At 40.5% G+C, this 18996-nt stretch overlaps 1 long non-coding RNA gene across 1 annotated transcript; it reads left to right on the forward strand.

Annotated features, from left to right (window-relative positions):
- The first annotated feature begins 3416 nt into the window (after window positions 1–3416).
- On the forward strand, window positions 3417–17338 carry LOC128322371 (uncharacterized). Its single transcript, XR_008305678.1, has 3 exons — window positions 3417–3496; window positions 4874–4983; window positions 17263–17338. It is a non-coding gene; the product is annotated as an uncharacterized LOC128322371 (long non-coding RNA).
- The last annotated feature ends 1658 nt before the right edge of the window (window positions 17339–18996 follow it).

Consider the following 18996-nt stretch of genomic DNA (forward strand, 5'->3'; position numbering starts at 1 on the left):
TTAGTTGTTCATTCATATCAACAGAGGTAAAGTTACTAAAGAGAAGCTGTTAGAAGTCCATGAAGAATATTTAAAAGGACAAAATTGACATTAATGCTGCCACCTAAAGCACACTTACTGGGAATTTAGTCTCATTGAATTCAGTCTGACTTACTTTTGAGTAATGATGGACTGGGCTGCAATGCTGCAATTCTAGCAACACTTACTGTGAATTATGTCCCCTTCATTGGATTTACTTCCTAATAAAAGTGTTTAGGATTGGGTTATAAATGGATCAAAATAAGCTGAATGTTTTTATTATCTCTTTGAATTGATCAGAGCCCTGATTTTTCAGTACTGAACAAGAGGAGTACTGAAAAATGCTCACATTTTGTTGAAGGTCATGGCAGGCCTTGTATGGGTTTTGAGCATTGGCCTCCTGTCTCTGAACTGCATACTGTATCCCCATCAATAAGCAGCCTACTGAGTGAAAGCAGAAGCAAATTTGAGCAATTGTAAATCTTCAAAGAGCATGAAATCAGTGCAAGCTGAAGGCAACCATAGCTCAATGCTTAGATACAAATCCTGCAATCTCAACTAAGAAAATATCTGAGAGAGAGTGAGAGAGAGATCACACACACAAGCAAGTAAGCAAACAAGCATCAACTAGCATAATTTTATTTTTTATAGAAGTTCAATAAGACAGTGCCTGCTAAATGTGTATAGTAGGACTATAAATTCTTCACATTATTAATAGAATGCCTATTCTCAAGATTATTAATTTTTTACATACTAGAGTGTGCATACAGAAAAGTAAATCATGTAAATCAAACTCAGCTTTAGTAAAGATACTTGCCATTGTATATATATTCATCTCCTGGCCTCATATATCTTCCTTGCTGGCTCCAGTTGTATGAACATTAGAGATATGCACAAAATGAATATTTCAATTCATTTTGAATTCAATTCAAATCAAATTCTGAAAATTCATTTTGAACTCAAATCAAATTGAATCTGGTCCAAAAATTTGATCTGTATTTGAATCAAATTCAAAGTTATTCAGCCTTGTTTGGGTACCTTTTTTAACCAATCAGGGGACCTGAGTGTTTTTTAAAAGTGCCAAACAGCTCTCAAATCAAATTTGAATCAAATTTTGAAAATTCAATTCAAATTCAAATCAAAATGCCCTTTTAAGGGATGATTCGGTTTGAATTTGAATCACTCAAATTACCCAGATTTTAGGTGAATTGATACTAATTTGAATTGATTTGCACATCTCTAATGAACATCTTTTTGAACTAATCCAAATCTTTAGTCTGAAGATTATCAGTTTTGCTTTTCTGGCAGACAACATTCTAAAAACCTTGATTTTTTATTTTTCGCGGAATTAATATGTATGTGTCTCTTTGTGTGTACACACAAACCAATGCAATCTTTTTTAAAAAAATGCTTTTCATTGTTTACCATTTTTATTTATATCTATCTTTCTCCTAATGTCTTCAAATATTATCAAAGAATGTTCCAGGTCAAACTGTATTTCTAAAATTTTAGAATAGATCTGAGTTACTATATTATTTTGGATGTATGTTGTATAGTATATTTTAACTATAATTTTTTGTTTATTGTTGTGGCCTTTGGAATAGATAATAACTTACATTGAAACTTTAGGATTCCACTTATTTATTTAACCTTTTAGTTATTTCTTAATGTCTCCACATTGCAAATATGTTACTCAAAAACTAACTTTAGATTATTGGATAGGTATGTCAGCTAGTGTTTTTAAAACTAAAATTCTTGAAACTGCCTTTCTGAACCTCATCCACCTGATAGTCTCTAGATTATATAATAGTACTGTATCTGTATTGATGACAATGTTAATTGATGTAAAATATTTTGACTTATTTAAAAATACCCCAAACTGATAAAGCAGCAGATTTTTTTTTTTTTTTAAATAGTTAGCTGTAATGCAAGTACTTTCCATAATGGCAGTACCTGCTTTCTTGTAGAAGAAGGATTCTCCTCTTTTCAAACAGAAGAGGAAATGCCTTTTCCAAGATGGTGTCAGCTGGGAGATATATGTGCATTCTCTGAAAAACAAAATAACATTTTTATTCATAACTATTTTTATTAATGTGCAAGGTATGAGATTTCATCTATTTATTAATTAATAGATTAAAATTCATCCAATTAATGGGACTAAGACATTTTCAATCAAGTAGCAGTCCGATTCTTGAATGATTCATTTTGTTGCTGAGGTCCAGTGTGGTATGTATTAAACATAGGGCACAACTAGAAATTACAAGGAAGCAGAGTTAAGCTAGACATTAGAAAGAACTTCTTAAGTGTAAGAGCTGTTTGACACTGAAACAGTCTGCTTTATGCAGTGGTGGCCTCTGAGGTTTTCAAACAGACGCTGTGTGATGGCCATCTGTTAGGAATGTTGTAGCAGTTTCCTTCACTGAGTAGTGTATTATACTGAGAGAGCTGAGACAAATCTGTTTTTTCCAACAGCTTTATTTCAACTTCTGAACAGGCCTGGAGCCTTTCTGATGACATCATCAAGCCCTTCCCCTAGAGGGGATTAAGTCTTTATACTTCAAGTAGAGGTTGGGCTAGAAGACCTCCTAGGTCCCTTCCAGCTCTAAAATTCTATGATTCTTTTATTTTAAGCCTAGTTGTACAACATTAGGGGTTCAGTAGGAGCTCTGTCACCCAGAGTCTAATTTTCCCTTCGTGTGCATAATGCCTATTGTGGGAAATCTGTCTGTCTGCCTTTCCTATATTTTGCCCCTTCATCACAGACAATAACACTACCTCTAAATTGTCTGCCAAATAGGAGTGTCAGCTTTTTACTGTCTTCGTTGCAGATTCCATCGGGCACCATACGCCTAGCCCCATCCCATCCTGTGTCACATGCCATAACATTCCAAGTTTAGATGCAGATGATCTGTTGCACAGATGAGATGGCTGTGTTCAAAATTGTCGCTCTTCTCTCATCCTTCTTTGTCTTTAGTTCTGGAGTGGGGGGAGGATGCTATTCCAGCTTTCTCTTTCTTAGCTGCCTTGTTGGTTTTGTAATAATTGCCTCATTTATTTTGTGTCAGATTTACAGTGCACACTCTGACTTAATAAGTCTAATGTCATGCTCAAATGTAATCCTGCATTTGAATACAACCCTGCCTGAAATCTCATTGCCAAACAGTACTGCTGCCTGCTGATTCTTGTGTACAGCTTATAAAACGCCAGCACTCGGCTTGCTAGTTACAGAATGCAGCACTGTTCACTCTTGTAGCGTCTCATGTGTAATCCCCTGACAGTTACAAGCTGTAAACTTGAAAAGGCAAATGCATTTACCAATAATATGCATCGAGGCTCTTGGTATTTAACTTGTTTCCTACAATACACACATTTCACTCACTGTAGGTGGTTGAGGCTGGAAGCAGACCTGATCGGCAGTACCAAGGAATTTGTTAATCTGTTCATAGGGGAGGGAGGAAGTGGAAAACCCAGAAGGCAGGTAAGTGAAATCAGCAGAGCATGGAAAGCAGAGATTCTGGGTATGTCACCATAAAGCTTAACTGACAAGGAGATATGAACGATGAACTTGCAAGTGATAGACAGTCACATTGATGATGGCTGCTATGTTGATAGATGGTAATAGGACAAAGGTAAAATCCAAACAAATCCCCCAGCATAATAGACCTGCTTTGTCTGTTATTATTCAAAGTTGCTTTAGAATGCCTTCAATTAGTGCATTAGCCACTGCTGTCTCCCCACCGGCCCCCTGTCTCTCTCTCCTCCCTTAATAAGAGAGTGCAACTCAATATTAGAGAAAGCAATGTAAAACAATGAACAGAATTGTAAATAATCCCCCCACCTCAATTGAATCTCCAGTCCTAAACTTGAACTAAAAAGGGCTGGTAGCATTCCAAGTATAGCTGGAAGAAAGAAAATGGAAGCTCTTCCTTTTTCTTTGTCACTATCATATGCCATTTGAATCAATTAATACCTGGGGTGGAAATAGAAGGTTCAAGAGACAAGCAGGAAAATGTTGGGAAATGTCTTATTGATCCAATGAATGTTTCTCATCAAAAAGGGTTTAATGTATCGACACTCCAATAAGAGAAGACTATTGCATTTCCTCCTGCAGCCCATATTACGCCTGATAGGATGACAATTTTAAAAGCTGGCCACAGCCAGGATTAACATATCTCCTTGGCTTTGTCATGCCATTGCTCCATGAATTGAGTAGATTTTTATGCATTGTACAGCAGGTTTAATGGTGATGTGCATTACAGGCATTCATTCTCCCACCATTTCTGGATTTAATTATTTTTCCAGAACAAAGATTTCATTTCCTTTGTATTGCACTTGTCTGCTTTACTTTCGAAGAGAGGAACCCAGCCATCAGACACCCAAAAGTTGTATGAGTCAGGGGAGAACAAAATGCCTTCTATTTCATTATTTTCTCTTGCAGCAAATTTCTTCTGAAGTAATGACAGGGTTGTTAGACTTAATTCCTTCATCCTGCTGAATACCAATTCTCCCATCCGCCACCAGCACTTATGCGCCTGTTAATATTACTTTCATTATTAAGGCTTGGCATGTGCAGGTTTACTGATCAAATGAGATAAAAGGCCAGTAGAAGGAACATTTTTTTCCAAGCATGAAAGTCAAGCAGCATTCAGAGAAGAATTGATTTCTATATACTGAACTGAAAAAGAGCAGTGACAAAGGAGCAGAGCCGGCATTCCAAATAAGCCATGTGTGCAGATGAACATTTCAAACAGTGAGGAACTCCAGCCAGGTGTGAAGCATGCTTATATATCACTGAATATATAGCACATGGCTGTTGATATCCTACATTCATTCCCTTGTTCTCCTGCCTAGAAAGAAAGCCAATGTGATCAAGATCATCTACAGTGATCGCTACCTGGTTTTTGCTAGATTGGATCTTGGAGATTCTATCCAGAACCCAAAGAGCAACTTTTGATGCACAAAAAGGTATGGGCATGATCAGTGGTACTGTTTTTTCTTTGAACAAAAAATCCATATGCCATCACAAACTGCTGCTGAAATTTCCATTGTTTCAAAAGGTGTGTGTGTGTTTGAGTGAGTGAGTGAGTGAGAGACAGGAGAGGTGTCCGCTGTGAAAAGCAGAAATAAAACATTGTCTTGGATGTATAGATGTGAGAAAATAGTACACGCGGCCAAACACTTGAGGCCGACTGGGCTAATTCCTGAGTTCCTATCGGCTGTTCCTCAGCTGATTTGGTGTTTAGAGGTAAGCAATAAGCTTACCTCATTAGGAATAGTTCCTGAATGGCTGTTGGAGTTGGGCCAGTCAAAAGCTAAAAGAGCAGTGAGACAATGTCTGGTAGATACTGAGTTGCAAAATAACTGGGCCTCTCTACCAGAGTTTTATAAAGGAATAAGATCCAAGATGGCTCTCTCACCTGCTAAATATTTGTCCTCCATTGTCCTTAGTAAATTCCACTGGGCATTCCCAAGAGCTAGGGTTAACTCCTTCCCTTTAGTGTTATTAGTAGGGAGATACCAAGGTATCCCCATAGAAGAACGCTGTTGTAGCTGTGGATCTAGGGAAGTAGAAACCATCGACCACATTTTATTGCACTGTAAACTACACTTAAACCCAAGGACATGCTTTATTTGTCCTTTGATATGTAGATTGTCAAACCGGTCTGATGAATATCTTGTTAAATTTTTACTTTCAGATGAGGATGCCTCAGTTTCTAACTCTGTAGCTAAGTTTTGTTATATTGTTTCCAGGATGTATGTAGGGGAATTGTTTTTAGGATGTTAATGTATTATTGTATAGATGTAATTGTATCCACAGATGGTATATGTTTTCTGTTTTTGTCTAAGACTGTAAATAAAATTTGACTTGATAGTAATAAGATTATTTAGATCCAGCCCATTAAGTTTCCATTCTTCCCCAGTATACACACCATCAGTTGATCTTTGTTTATCTGACTTTTATCACTTACCGGCATTTTCATCAATAGGGCACTGCACAGTATCTAAGCCAGCTCCCTATTTCTCATGCTGATTGACACTATTTGTGTATCTGGCTGAAGTGAAGTATATCCAGATCCAAGTGATACTTTGAGTAGAAGAATTATACCCACAGTACCTGTTAATTTATTATTATTCATTATTTATTTATTATATTTATAAACCACCCTAACCCCATCCAGAGGCTCTGGGAAGTGCACAACTAGTTTAAAAACATTTTTTAAAAACATCATTTAAAACACACTACTTAAAACAATATAAAAACAATTTTAACACAATCTAACAACAATTAAAAATACTTTAAAACTATTTTAAAAAAACCTTGTAAGGCCAGGTCAAACAAGTAAGTCTTTAGGGCTCTCTTAAAGTCCAACAGCAAGCCTAAACTGCAGATATCTGCCAGCACTGCATTCCATAGGCCAGGAGCAGCTACAGAGAAGGCCCGGTTCTGAGTTGCCACCAGACATCTGGAGACAGACCTCTCCAGATGACCTCAATGCGCAATGGGGATCATACAGACCATAATAGCAATAGCAATAGCACTTACATTTATATACCGCTCTATAGCCGGAGCTCTCTAAGTGGTTTACAATGATTTTAGCATATTGCCCCCAACATTCTGGGTATTCGTTTCACCAACCTCGGAAGGATGGAAGGCTGAGTCAACCTTGATAATGCACACAACATTTTGTCCAGCTAGGGATATGAATACAGATTCATTATTCCATGTGAATATACAGTCTCTTAGGGGCAAGAGTTCTATTTTCAGGTGTCATTTCATAGTGCCACAAACTGACAAGAGTCTTCAGTAAATAGACCAAGGCATTGACGCTCTTGGACTTTGGTGCTGGAGAAGACTTTTGGGGATACCATGGACAGCCAGGAAAACAAACAAATGGATCATAGAACAAATCAATCCAGAATTTTCACTCAAGGCACAAATGACCAGGCTCAAACTATTATACTTTGGACACATTATGCGAAGGTCCATCTCCCTTTAGAAGTCCATAATGCTGGGAAAGGTTGAAGGCAAGAGAAGAAGAGGATGACCAGAAACAAGGTGGATGGACTCGATTATGACAGCAGTGAATGCACCACTGGGAGACAATAAAGGCCAAGTTGAAGACAGATCATCCTGGAGAGAATCTATCTATGTGGTCGCTAAGAGTCGACATCGACTGCACTTAATCAATCAATCAATTGCTTCTTATATAGACGGCTAGTGTATGATAGTTTCCAGTGCTTTTGCTATTTAACAGAAATTATAATTTAAAATTCTGTCTGCCCATGGCAGAACATATGTGTACAGGAACATAAATCTGATGTTCAGAAAAGATTTGTAAATTAAACTCCAGTTCCATCATCCAAATGCAACATTTTGGAAATTTCACACAACATAGAACTTTGTAGGCAAATTCCAGATGTTATTCCCCCAAACACCCTGTTTGTTTGTATGGAATTTCTACTGAGGGAGTCCCATATATATGAATGTTCTTCCTCTAACTAAAGACATCCAAAGCCTAACTATCTATCTGTCAGAAACAAAGTGCTGTTAAAACAATGCACTCTTGAGATTCTGCTGAAATCTATTTATTGCCATGGTACTATAGCAAAGCAGCTCTCTGTTTTGCATACAAGTTCAGATAAGCTTGTCCAATATGTGAAAGGCCCTATCTTACACGATGAATGTAGATATGTCCAGAGTAGATAAGCAGTAACTAGTAATTATGCAGGAACTTGCATAGTGGGGAAAACACTCATGGTACATTCCATGACAGTACTTTCCAGAGCTGAGGTCACATTGCACTGAAATTAACAATTTAAAAGGCTGGAATCCAAAGATACATGATAAGTATCATACATCCAGGGCTGGAATATCAGTATGTCTCTCTTTAACCCCTGCTAACTGAGCAAAGAGCACCTTTTAAATTGGTGTTTTCCTTATATTAGGACAGGGAAAAGATAGATAGATAGATAGATAGATAGATAGATAGATAGATAGATAGATAGATAGATAGATAGATCTGTAAATTGCTTTGGAAGCTTTTGTTGAAGAGTGGTACATAAGCAGTAGTAGTAACATTGGTTTGTGATATGGCATGGAAATGTGCTATTTCCAGAACATAAAAAATATCCTACTGGGAATGCCCAAAGTCTCAAATTGTTATTTTGATCCCAACCTTGATTTTAATCTTTCTTGATATTTAAGGCAAACATATAAAATATAAACTTAATAATGTCAATACCTTACACCCTATCTTACTAATTCAATAAATCCTGCAGAATCCATAGTTAGAAATTGTGGAAAAAATGGAATTAGGTAATATTAGCTTGAATTTTTGCAAGCCAATTTAAGGTGAGACGTCGTAAAAATTTTCCTTGTTTTTCAATTTAAATAATAATAAAAATCAACTCCTCTAATGCTGAGTTTTAAAGAGATGTACTAGACTACATTAGATTCAGTAGATACTGAATTTCAAAACTGTCTAATTTTTGTCTAAAGCAGTATATAGTAGTAGTAGCAGCAGCAGTAGTAGTCTCAGTCCTGCTAACAAAATAACAAAGCTAATGCTCTTCATTTGTTGCTCATTCTGTTAATTTACATGAAATGTCATTTTTACATTACTTTTCTTTTGAATCATCTGCACAGAATAAAGCAGAATCAAGTATGTGTTAATGGCCCAGTTCGAACAAAGCACGAAACCTCAGTTAGAAGAAGCCACGGTTAATCTGTGAAGCTCAGAATCATGCTGCAGACAATCAACCACAATTTGTCAACCTCAAGCTTCACAGGGGGTCCCCCTCCCTCTTCACAGGGGGTCCCCCTCCCTCTTCCTGGTCCGCCAAGGCTGCATCCCAGCAAACTCCATACCACTCATGTTGCCAGACTGTGGGCAAGGTGTCAGGGCATCAGTAAAGTGGCAACCATTGGACATGATATTTGAAGGGGTGCAATCAGTACGGATGTGCGTTTCTAGCATTGATCACTTGCCCTCAGCAGGGAGAAGATATTTTAACCCATTCCTCACACCACTTGCACCACTGCCTTTGCAAGAGTTTTGCAGCTATACAGTCTTGCATACGAACAATTATTTATACTGGGGGATTGCACGAGACACGTGGAGATGGTGATGGGGTCTAGGGGAAGAGAAAAAATGAAAAATTGTGTTGAGTGAGCCAGTGGTTTGCATTGTTTGCATTGTTTGCAATGGAGCAGCGGCAGCCAATGAGGATGGTGTCAGCAGGGGCAGCGAGAGGCACCTTTTAAAGTAAATTAGAAGGAACTGACCATTGGTACCACTACACCTGCAAGCTGCCTCAAGCAACAGCTCTCCGCATGGCATCCCGCACGGCGGTGGCATGACTCTGGCACTCACCTGGCCTCCGTGCATCTGCTCGAGGCAGCTTGCAGGTGTGGTGATACGGCTGGTAAGCACATTGTAATTTACTTTTTAAGGTGCCACTCACTGCCCCCGCCCCAGTGGCACCTCACTGGCCACCACTGCAGTGGAGTTTATATTGCAATGTAGCTTTGATTCCATGGTGTAAATGTACAAAATGCAGCAAAGGAGAAGAGCCACAGGAAAGCTGACTTTCCAACCTCCCTAGAGGCAACTTTTTCTGTCTGTCTCTGTCCATTATGCATATTCATCAACAGCACACAAGTCTCACTGTTGATGAGTAGGTGCAATGGACCAAGATAGGAAAAAAATTGTGGAGTGACATGTTGTCCCTTTAATTGACTGGATCACAGGAAGGTTGTAATGGCCAAGGTTTCTGCAGGTGCTGTCCTGATGTAGCTTTGATGGGAACCCCACTGTGCATGGTATCAGCACATTGATATTTCTGATAAGCACCATGATATCACTCCCCCAATGCCTGGCATAAATGCCCTCTCTGGCAAAACAATCTAGTTGTTCAATTTCTTGTGTTACCAGGGCTTCATGTGTTTGTGCACAAATCACTGCAGTCCTGAATTGCTGGAGACCTATCTTGCTTGGTCTGCCTTATTATCCCATTCCTTTAGTGCTGATGAGATGCAGGAGAAAACAGGCATTTGCCAATTGGTTTCTTCCCTTTAAATGCAGAACTGCAGGGATGTGTCATCCCTGTTGCCAAACAGAGGCAGGAGGAGAAAGGAGATGGCAGCGGGTGGTGTGTCAGTTCTGAGAGGTGGCCAGTGAGAAATGCTGGGCTGCTCTGAGCTGACCTCTCAATGGTAGCAGAAGGAGCTTGCACACAAAACCCAGGTTACAGCAGCAATAGAATTCAGATGAGACAATGCTGTCTTCTAAGGTTTTAGCAGTGAACCTCACTACTAACCAAAGGTTCAAATTCAGGGAGCAAAAATGGACCAGTGGTTGGGTGACAAAACCACAGTTTCACACTTTCTGATGACCACAAACTTGAACCTCTGACACATTTACCTCTGGTTTGGAGTTCTGTCTCGCAGTATTTGGGCTTAGTCAGAAATGTGTGTAAAATTTATTTTAAGTTGTTTTTCACCTTAGATGTTACTTTGGCTTGTATAAGTGTATTTATATTTTTGCTGCCACCAATTATACAATGAAGCCTCTGTAGCTCTGTTGGTTTCTTTACCCTGACAACATGGCTTTGCAGATATGAGGAGGGTTTGTTACAGTCAGTCAAATGTATTTTGAAAGAAGACAAGAAAAATATTTTCTTCTTTAAATATGCTATTTAAAGATGTTATCTGAGGTTGGTTGGTAGGTTGGTTTCACGATTGACTGACTGACTGATTGATTAAGTGCCGTCAAGTCGGTGTTGACTCCAGCATTATGGACTTCTCACAGGAGCTGGGTTGTCACATAATATGTCCAAAGTATGATAGTTTGAGCCTGGTCATTTGTGCCTTGAGTGAAAATTCTGGATTGATTTGTTCTATGATCCATTGTTTGTTTTCTTGGCTGTCCGTGGTATCCTCAAAGGTCTTCTCCAGCACCAAAGTTCAAAAGCATCAATACTTTTTCTAACTTGCTTCTTCAAAGTGTTACAAAGTTGATAATTTGAACTTCCCACAGCACTTAGTTACTTTACACACAACAGATAAGGCTTTTCACCTTGAATCCAGTTCCTTCCAGAACTGTTCTTCACAACCCAGTCTTTATTACAGACTGTCCTAATAATCCAGTCCTTTATTTTTTAGACTGCCTTATCCTTTGAGTCTCAGAACAACTCCTCTTTGAGACAGTTTCTACCCAGACCCAAATCCTCACTCTCATTCAACTTCATTTCCAACCTCTGTTACTCTCTGTTGGTTATGATTGACAGCTCCAAAGAGTTCTAAGCTAATTTGCATCAAGGTAGTCCTGCACCTTTTCATCACATGTCTGAGTGTGGCCTATGTTTTCAGGAATGTAGCCAGATACAGATGTTGACTTTAAAGGGTTCATATTGGCCCGGTTCATATGCAAAACCAGAGTTAAATGTAGCAGAGGCTGAAACTACAGTATATTCAAATACATGAAAATGCGGTTTGGGGACAAAAGTGGCTTCCAGTTTGCCTCGGCTAACTCTAATTTGAACTTTCGGTTTTCACAAAGGTTCCCTGCCTGAGCTTTGGCTACTGAGGCATTATGTCCAAATCAGGATGCCACCATAACCATGGTTTCGTGCCGATTTCCAAACCACAATCATATAGGCAGTGGCGCAGACCTGGCCAGGGACTCAGTTGCTTGATGCCAGTTGCACTTTTTGCTGGCCACCTCTCAGAGAACCAGCCCTGTCTTTCCTGTCACCTATGCTGCTAAGGAGTTGCCCAGCAACAGAGACACCAGAACGCTCCATTGCAGCCTTGTCAGCTGCCAAGGGTGCATGCTCCTGCAATAAATCAAAGAAACAGCTGGAAAGCATGGGATTAGAGCTTTTACTAGCAGCACAGTGGAAGCAAGTCAATGGAAATTACCACATTTGAATCATCAGTCCATAAATCATAGTCGAATGCCATGTCCAATATGGGCCAATGCCAGGAGAGGGGTTGGTTGCCAGTTCCACAGTCCAGGGAGTTCCAAAAAGAGTCACAAGCTGATAGCCAGGCACAGGGTCAAGGTCCCAGGAACAAAGAGGAGCAAGGTACTCAAGAGCAGGGAACTGGAACTGCACGCCAAAGCAATCAGTTGAAACCAGCATGGTGCAGAGTGAGCAGTCTGAATTTAGACCCCTTCAGTTCCATCCCATCTGAAGAAGGCAATGGCTCCCTGGCAGCCTCCTGCTATTCCACAATAGATAAGCTCTCTGTCCATGGGGCTTCCTCCTCAGCACCCTGCAGCAGGACCATATCAGGGGACTCTGGGTCAGGCAGTTCCTCCTCAGAATCTTCTGAATTGGACCACTTCCTGACACCATCCTCTCAATGGGCATTCACTGCTTACCTGGTCATGGAAACTGCTGCTGAGTACCTGTCGGAGTGTGCCCTCTACCAGCCAACCCACCCATATGGATAGCCCGCACTGCCGAAGGCCGACCTCATTGTCCTGGGGCGTTGGGGAACCAGGGCTCCCTTCTCCCATGAATCCCTGTGCTGGCAGATCTGAAACCCAGACTGGGAACTTGAATTCTGAATGTGTTTAAAGGTCTGCCCCAGTGTCTCCTCTCTCCCCTCTGTGCATGCAGCCAGGCTATGGCACATGGAGCATCTAGATCAACTTTGGGTACGTGCAAACCTTCACAGGTAATGGAGGTGGGGAGTTTGTGGAGAATCTGTTTTATTTTTTTACCATGGAGAGTTGGGGGTCCCACACATGCAGGGGCCACTTGGGTGAGTGGGTGGGTGGGCTGGCTGTCTCAACTTGTGAGCTCATTGACCAAATGCCCTAACAGCTGCATTGGTTCCCCAGTAGACTGGCCCTCTCATGTGCGGGTATGCCCACTCAGCAGCAAGCTGCCACTAAGCAGGATTTTGTTTGGGTCTTCACGGACTGCTTTGTTCTGCCTTGCAACCAGATTGCGGTGGGAAAGACCTTCCAGCATCCTTTTGCTTTTCTTCATCTACATATCCCCTCCAAGGAAGTCTTAATGTCCCCCCCCCGAGTAACAAGGAAATACCCCCTCCTGGATCCCTCCCCACTTGTGCTTGTGCTGGCTTATCAGGGTGCAGGGCTCTTGGGGGGCTGCTGGTGCCATTGCTACCAGAAGAAGTGCCGCCATGGCATGGCATGGCAGGGCAGGCATTTAATGGGATTTAAATGCCATTTCCCTGCTGAGAGTGGGTGGTGCGCTCCAAAAATGCATGGTCACACTCAGCACGCCCCCTTTGAGATCATGGCCAATCATGGCCACTCCACTGATGTACCAACACTTTCCCCACAGTCTGGCTGTGGAGCTTGCTTCTTGGCAGATGAGCAGCAGGAAGGGCTACCCTCTCCGGCAAATGGAGTTTGGCTGGCTGAGGTTTTAGGAATGTCTGCAGTCCAATTTACAGTCCCAAACTGAAACTGCGGATTCGCCAACCTCCAGTTTTGTGTTATGAATGAACCAGGTCATTGTGTCTCAGGTTTAACCTGTAATGCAGGAGTGTATGGTTAAATCTTTGAAAAACCTGCTAACAATCTCATATGTTTTTTTCTACACATACTTCTCCTGGGGACCTTGCTTAAAGAGCCGCTCTATCAATCTTTGTCAATTTCTTGGAGGAGTCATTAGTGAAATGTCACCTTCCAGCTTCTTCACATCAGGAGTTCAGGCAGCTTCAGCTTTGGAAAACCAAAACTTGAGATCACAAAAACACTACACTTTGTTAACATATTTGAAATATTAATAATCTGAGAAGGCAACCAAAAGATGTTGAAGCAACACTAGCTGGGAAATACACTGAAAGCAGGATAGCTGCTTTCATATAAATAGAACAACCATCTGATCTATATGCTGCTATCTGCTAAATTGCTTAAATTAAACCACTGGAAAACAAAACAGAGCAAAAGAGATGGGGTAGGCATAATGTTGAAATGTAAAACTAAAGTGTCAAAATTCTACTCTTCACAAGCTCTCTCGTGTATCTGGTTTCTAATTTCTTTAACTGCTTGAGTCGCAATATATTGAGCACTTTTGCTGCTTTCTTTCTTTTTAATCAGACATGTTGATAAGCAGAGAAAGTCTTCAACTCTCTGATAATTTGGGGGAGGCACTTGAAAAAAACCTATTATATAAAAGTTAAAAACAGGCACAACGACACCTAGTGGTAATGAAAAAACTGCTTCACTCCTAGAAGATTTCATGCCAATGAAGAACTAATCTGAAATATAGCACAGTCATTTCTTAAACAAAATGCTCTTCCAAGGCCAAAATGTAATGCAGCTTCTTGGTACCAGTTTTATATAATGGTCCATGATCTGTAGTGGAAAAGCTGCTGCTTTTAAAAAGACATTGTTTCATCCATTTTATGTGAGGGAGGATACTGAATAAGCTCTCCATCGTCATGTATTGCTGAAACATACCCTATGTATGCGTAATTTGCTGAAATTTGTCCCTTTTTCTCTTAGTTTTGCTTCTCCCATTATTCCCCTCACAACACTGTCTCCCCCACACCACCATGCCACCCTGACAAAATTAAAATTATAATCTCCTCATGGCAGGCATTTATTGTTCAATTTTTATACCACCTTTCATAAGGCATCCCAAGGCAGTTGGGATGCCTTACAAAAAAGTACAATAAAACTCCATCAAAAATGACATTTAAAACCTTAAAATCAGTTAAACCATAATACAAGAACACTCCTGCCATAATACAAAAAACAACTATTAAAAAACAAATAAACCCAGAAGCAGGAGAGCTGAGAGACCTGGCAGCCTGTAAGGGGTAAAAGCCTGAACAAATAAACAGGTCTTTCGTTGTTTTTAAAGCAGCCACAGATGTCAAGGAGTGGACATTCATTGGAAGAGCATTCCAGAGCCTGGGAGCAACAACAGAGGCGGCCCTGTCCCATGTACATGACAATTTAGCCTCTCTCAACATTGGCACACGCATCAAAGGCCCCTCTGATGACTTTGTTGGGCAGGCAGAAACCTTGGGAGCAGGTGGTCCTTCAAGTATCCACAGCCCAAATTGTTAAGGGCTTTAAAGGTAATAACCAGCACTTTGAATTAGATCCAGAAACAAACTGGCAGCCAGTGCAGCTCTTTCAAAATAGGTGTAATATGCTCCAAGCGAGTAGTTCCCTGGAAGCTGCATTCTGCAACAACTGAAGTTTCTGAATATTCTTCAAGGGCAGCCCCTCATAAAGCTCATTGCAGTAATCCAGCCACAACCTGACTAAGGCATGGGTAACTGTGGCCAGATCTGCCTTCTAAAGAAAGGGACACAGCTAGCACACTAGCCAAAGCTGTGAAAAAGCATCCCTGGCAACTGGCTCCACCTATGTATCCAGAAGCAAAGCCGGGTCCAGCAACACCCCCAAGCTGAGTACTTGGGGAGTACAACTCCATCCAGAGCTCATTGAATCACCCTATCCTGACTGGCTTTTCTACTGACCAGCAGCACCTCCATCTTGTCTGGATATAACCTCAATCAACCCCTATGTTTCTCTCTAAAGCACAGTGTACATTGATAGTGCTGTATAAATGATAAATATTAAGAATAAAGACATATCATTATATAGCCATTAACTTTGCAGATAAATAAAAAAAATATGTATTACTAGCCTGCTCACCTCATGCACCTATTTTTGTGGCACAAGAACAACATGCAACAGGGTGACGTGAGTCACTTCAGGCAGGATATTGGGGGAAACAGTAAATATAGACCGCCAATGACCTCTGCTCATTCACCTCTGTTGAAGCTGGCAGCATTACAAAGCGGTGATGGTACCATCCTACTAGACTGTCCTAATTTATGGATGGAAATCCGCTCCTCTCCCTGTCTCCTCTTCTGCTGCTTCTCCTTCCTCCATGGCGGTGGTGGTTGCTGGACATAGCAGCACTCTTGCTTGCCACCAACCAGCAATATAGAGCCAAGATAACACATCAGAAACAACAGCAATATGCTGTTCAGTTGCTCACCCAGCCACCTAGCAACCACGTAAGTGAGTAGGTAATGAATATGCATGCAAGGGGAAGAGATATTTGGAACCCACTTCAGGTGCCAAACATCTTGGACCACTGCTGGTCAAAAAGTAGTCAGAGCAATGGATTTAGGAATAATTATGATCATTGGTCAATGAATAACTGTCCTCTAAGGTATATGGCTGATACAATGAGGAAAATTACTTAAAGTAGTCCCAATGGAAATAAAAGAACAAATTAGGCATTGCCTAATGAACAATTTTCCTCATATCAGCCATTATTTTCTTAATACTTTAGGTATTTAAAGGTATTGATCCTTTTAAATACAACTTAGGCACATGCCTTGTATTTCAGCTCTTATGTATTCACAAAAATAAATTGTGATTATTTAGCACATGAATCATACCAATATTTCTGTGGTCAAAATTATACTTCATGTTAGGTTTGTGCACAGACATAAAAGTTGGATTTGGGTCCGACCCAACTTTTTCCGATCCCACTGATGTTGGTTTGCGGGTCCTTTGGTCCCCTCTGAAAGTCAGGGCCAGGGTCGAGGTCAGAATCGGGATTGGAGTCGGGATTGGGGCCAGAATTGGTGTCAAGTTCAGGTTGGAGTTGGAACAACAACAAATAATTTTAAAGTAACCATGGATACTCACTGTGAATCTGGAAGAAAATTAACACAACACCGGAAGTCACAAAGTGAGGTAACATCAGAGAATCTAAGAGGAAGCTAACTCACATTAGAGAATCGCACGAAAAACCTGGAAATCAGAAGGCAGCTGCTAATGTGAATGGGGAAAGGGGGTTATAGATTGAAATTAACATTTTAAAAAGTTAAATATGCATGGGGCAGGCATGTAGATGGGCAGTTAGGGCATAAGATAAATGAAATTAAAAAACCTCTCACCACTCCAACTTTTTTCAAAGGGGGTCAGAGAAGTCTGACCTGAACTGGAGTGCATAAATTTGTATTTGGACTCTCTCTGAACCTCCCTAATTCTGATAAAATTAGTCTATGTCCAATTTTACCAATCTGACTTTGAACAGGCCTACTTGGTGTTTGTAAAAAAAAAATTGAGCTATATTTATGAGTTAGTATTGGGGTGAAAAAATGGTGACTAAGCAGGAGAAGTTAGAAACAGGTCTCTTTTATACTAGCAATTTAAAATTTCATAAATTCAGCTATGAAAAGACCAAAGTGAAGTAAAGTGTATTTGTTGTTTAAAGGGCGCAGCATTATGGATAAATTTGAGATGTGCAAGCAAGACCCAACTTTCTCGCTAATCAAAGGATTTAAAATGCCATCTTCTTGGAAGGAAATTTTAAGGTCAGTACTATCTATGTTTATTCAGAAGTAAGTCTCACTATGTTCCATGAGGTTAACTCCCAGATAAATGTGCATTGGATTGCAAACTTAGTGTCCAAGTCACCCAGAATGGATTCTTCCACTCAAGTAGTTATCAAAAGATAAGGGGGGGAAAGGAGAAAGGGCTCTACAGTGTCAACTTAGCTGCTGAATTATGTGCTAACATGTGCTAACATTGTTCCTTCATTTTAGGAACAATGGCTAATGATTAATAACATAGCAATGGAAAACTACCAAGCCCCCAAGAATTGAGGACTGGATGCAAGATTTGCTTGAGTTAGCAGCGGATGAAAAATGGGCCCTTTTCAAGGCAAATAAATCAGATAAATGGCCAGAAGTTTGGGACAACTTCCTTGAATTATTCATAAAATAAGAACCATTTTTTACTTAACTATATCTATTGATTCAAAAGTGCTTGTGCCTTCTCTCCTCTTCTTTCCTTTCTTCTGTCTTCCTTCTCTCTGTCTCTCTCTCTTGCTATCTCTTCTTTCTTTTCTCACTTTCTCGCAACTAGCATGGGGTGGGTGGGAGGCAGGCTTGGGGTGGGGAGGGCTGATGGGGTGGGCAGGGTGGGTATGGGTGGCGAAGGGGGGTACTGGGGAAAATGTTTGTAGACCATATAACGCCAATAAAAACAATAAGTAAGTAAGTAAAAACATCCTAACTAATGTTGCGTATGTGCAGCCAAAAGAAGCATGCATGTAGCAGATGCACTTCCAGTTCTGATGTGGCAGTGTTTGCACACAGTGAGGGGCATGGGTGGTTTTTGCCAATTTCTCCTTCCCTGGAATTACTCTGTGCAACATGCAAATGTGCTTGCATATCCTAAGCACTCTGGCAAGAAATGATGTTCCTGATCACGATCAGAGCATCTAAGTAATTTAAGGAAAAGCCTACAAGATCCTCCTGTCTCCCAAGACCTCAGCACAACTGGTGCTCCCATCCTTCTTGCAAGCATAAATGTTATTGGAAGGAACAAGCTCTCCTTAGTTTTTGTTTTTCTTTTTACTAAACTGGCTCTGAAAAAGCTCAGAAAGACCTACACTTTTCCAGAGAATTCTCTTAGAAATGCTGAAAAATCAGAATGCTTTCTGAGCAAGCTAAAATGAATTCCCATCATTAACAAATACATTCAAATGTTGTTAAAGGAAATAAGGCATGGGGAATTTCAAACTGGGATCTCAAGCAGTAATAACAGGCACTTTGCTCTAGATGCCACTCTATGTACCACCATGGCAGCTTGCTGGGAGGAGCAGCAGCTCTCTTGGTCAGTCACTACTGCAAAATGACCAGAGAGTATTATTGAAACTAGCAGGAATTAAGCAGCACAATAAATCAATTGATTCTGCCTATTGTATAAAACGATTTACTCTGGTCTGCCTTCTCAGCCTGATAATTTCTTGCTAATACTGAGTTTTTCATGGGCTACTTATTCCTTCCCAGCTGACAGGGAGACGATGCTGACTGTGCATAATATGCTCCAATTTTTGCAGATCATTCCAAACTATTTTATCACATCACTGAAATAAGGCACTCTCCCTCCCTCCCCCTTCTCTCTTTTGCCCTCACCATCTGTCTCTAACCACATTCAGCAC

This window comes from Hemicordylus capensis, chromosome 4, assembly GCF_027244095.1.
Source record: "Hemicordylus capensis ecotype Gifberg chromosome 4, rHemCap1.1.pri, whole genome shotgun sequence".
NCBI lineage: Eukaryota > Metazoa > Chordata > Lepidosauria > Squamata > Cordylidae > Hemicordylus > Hemicordylus capensis.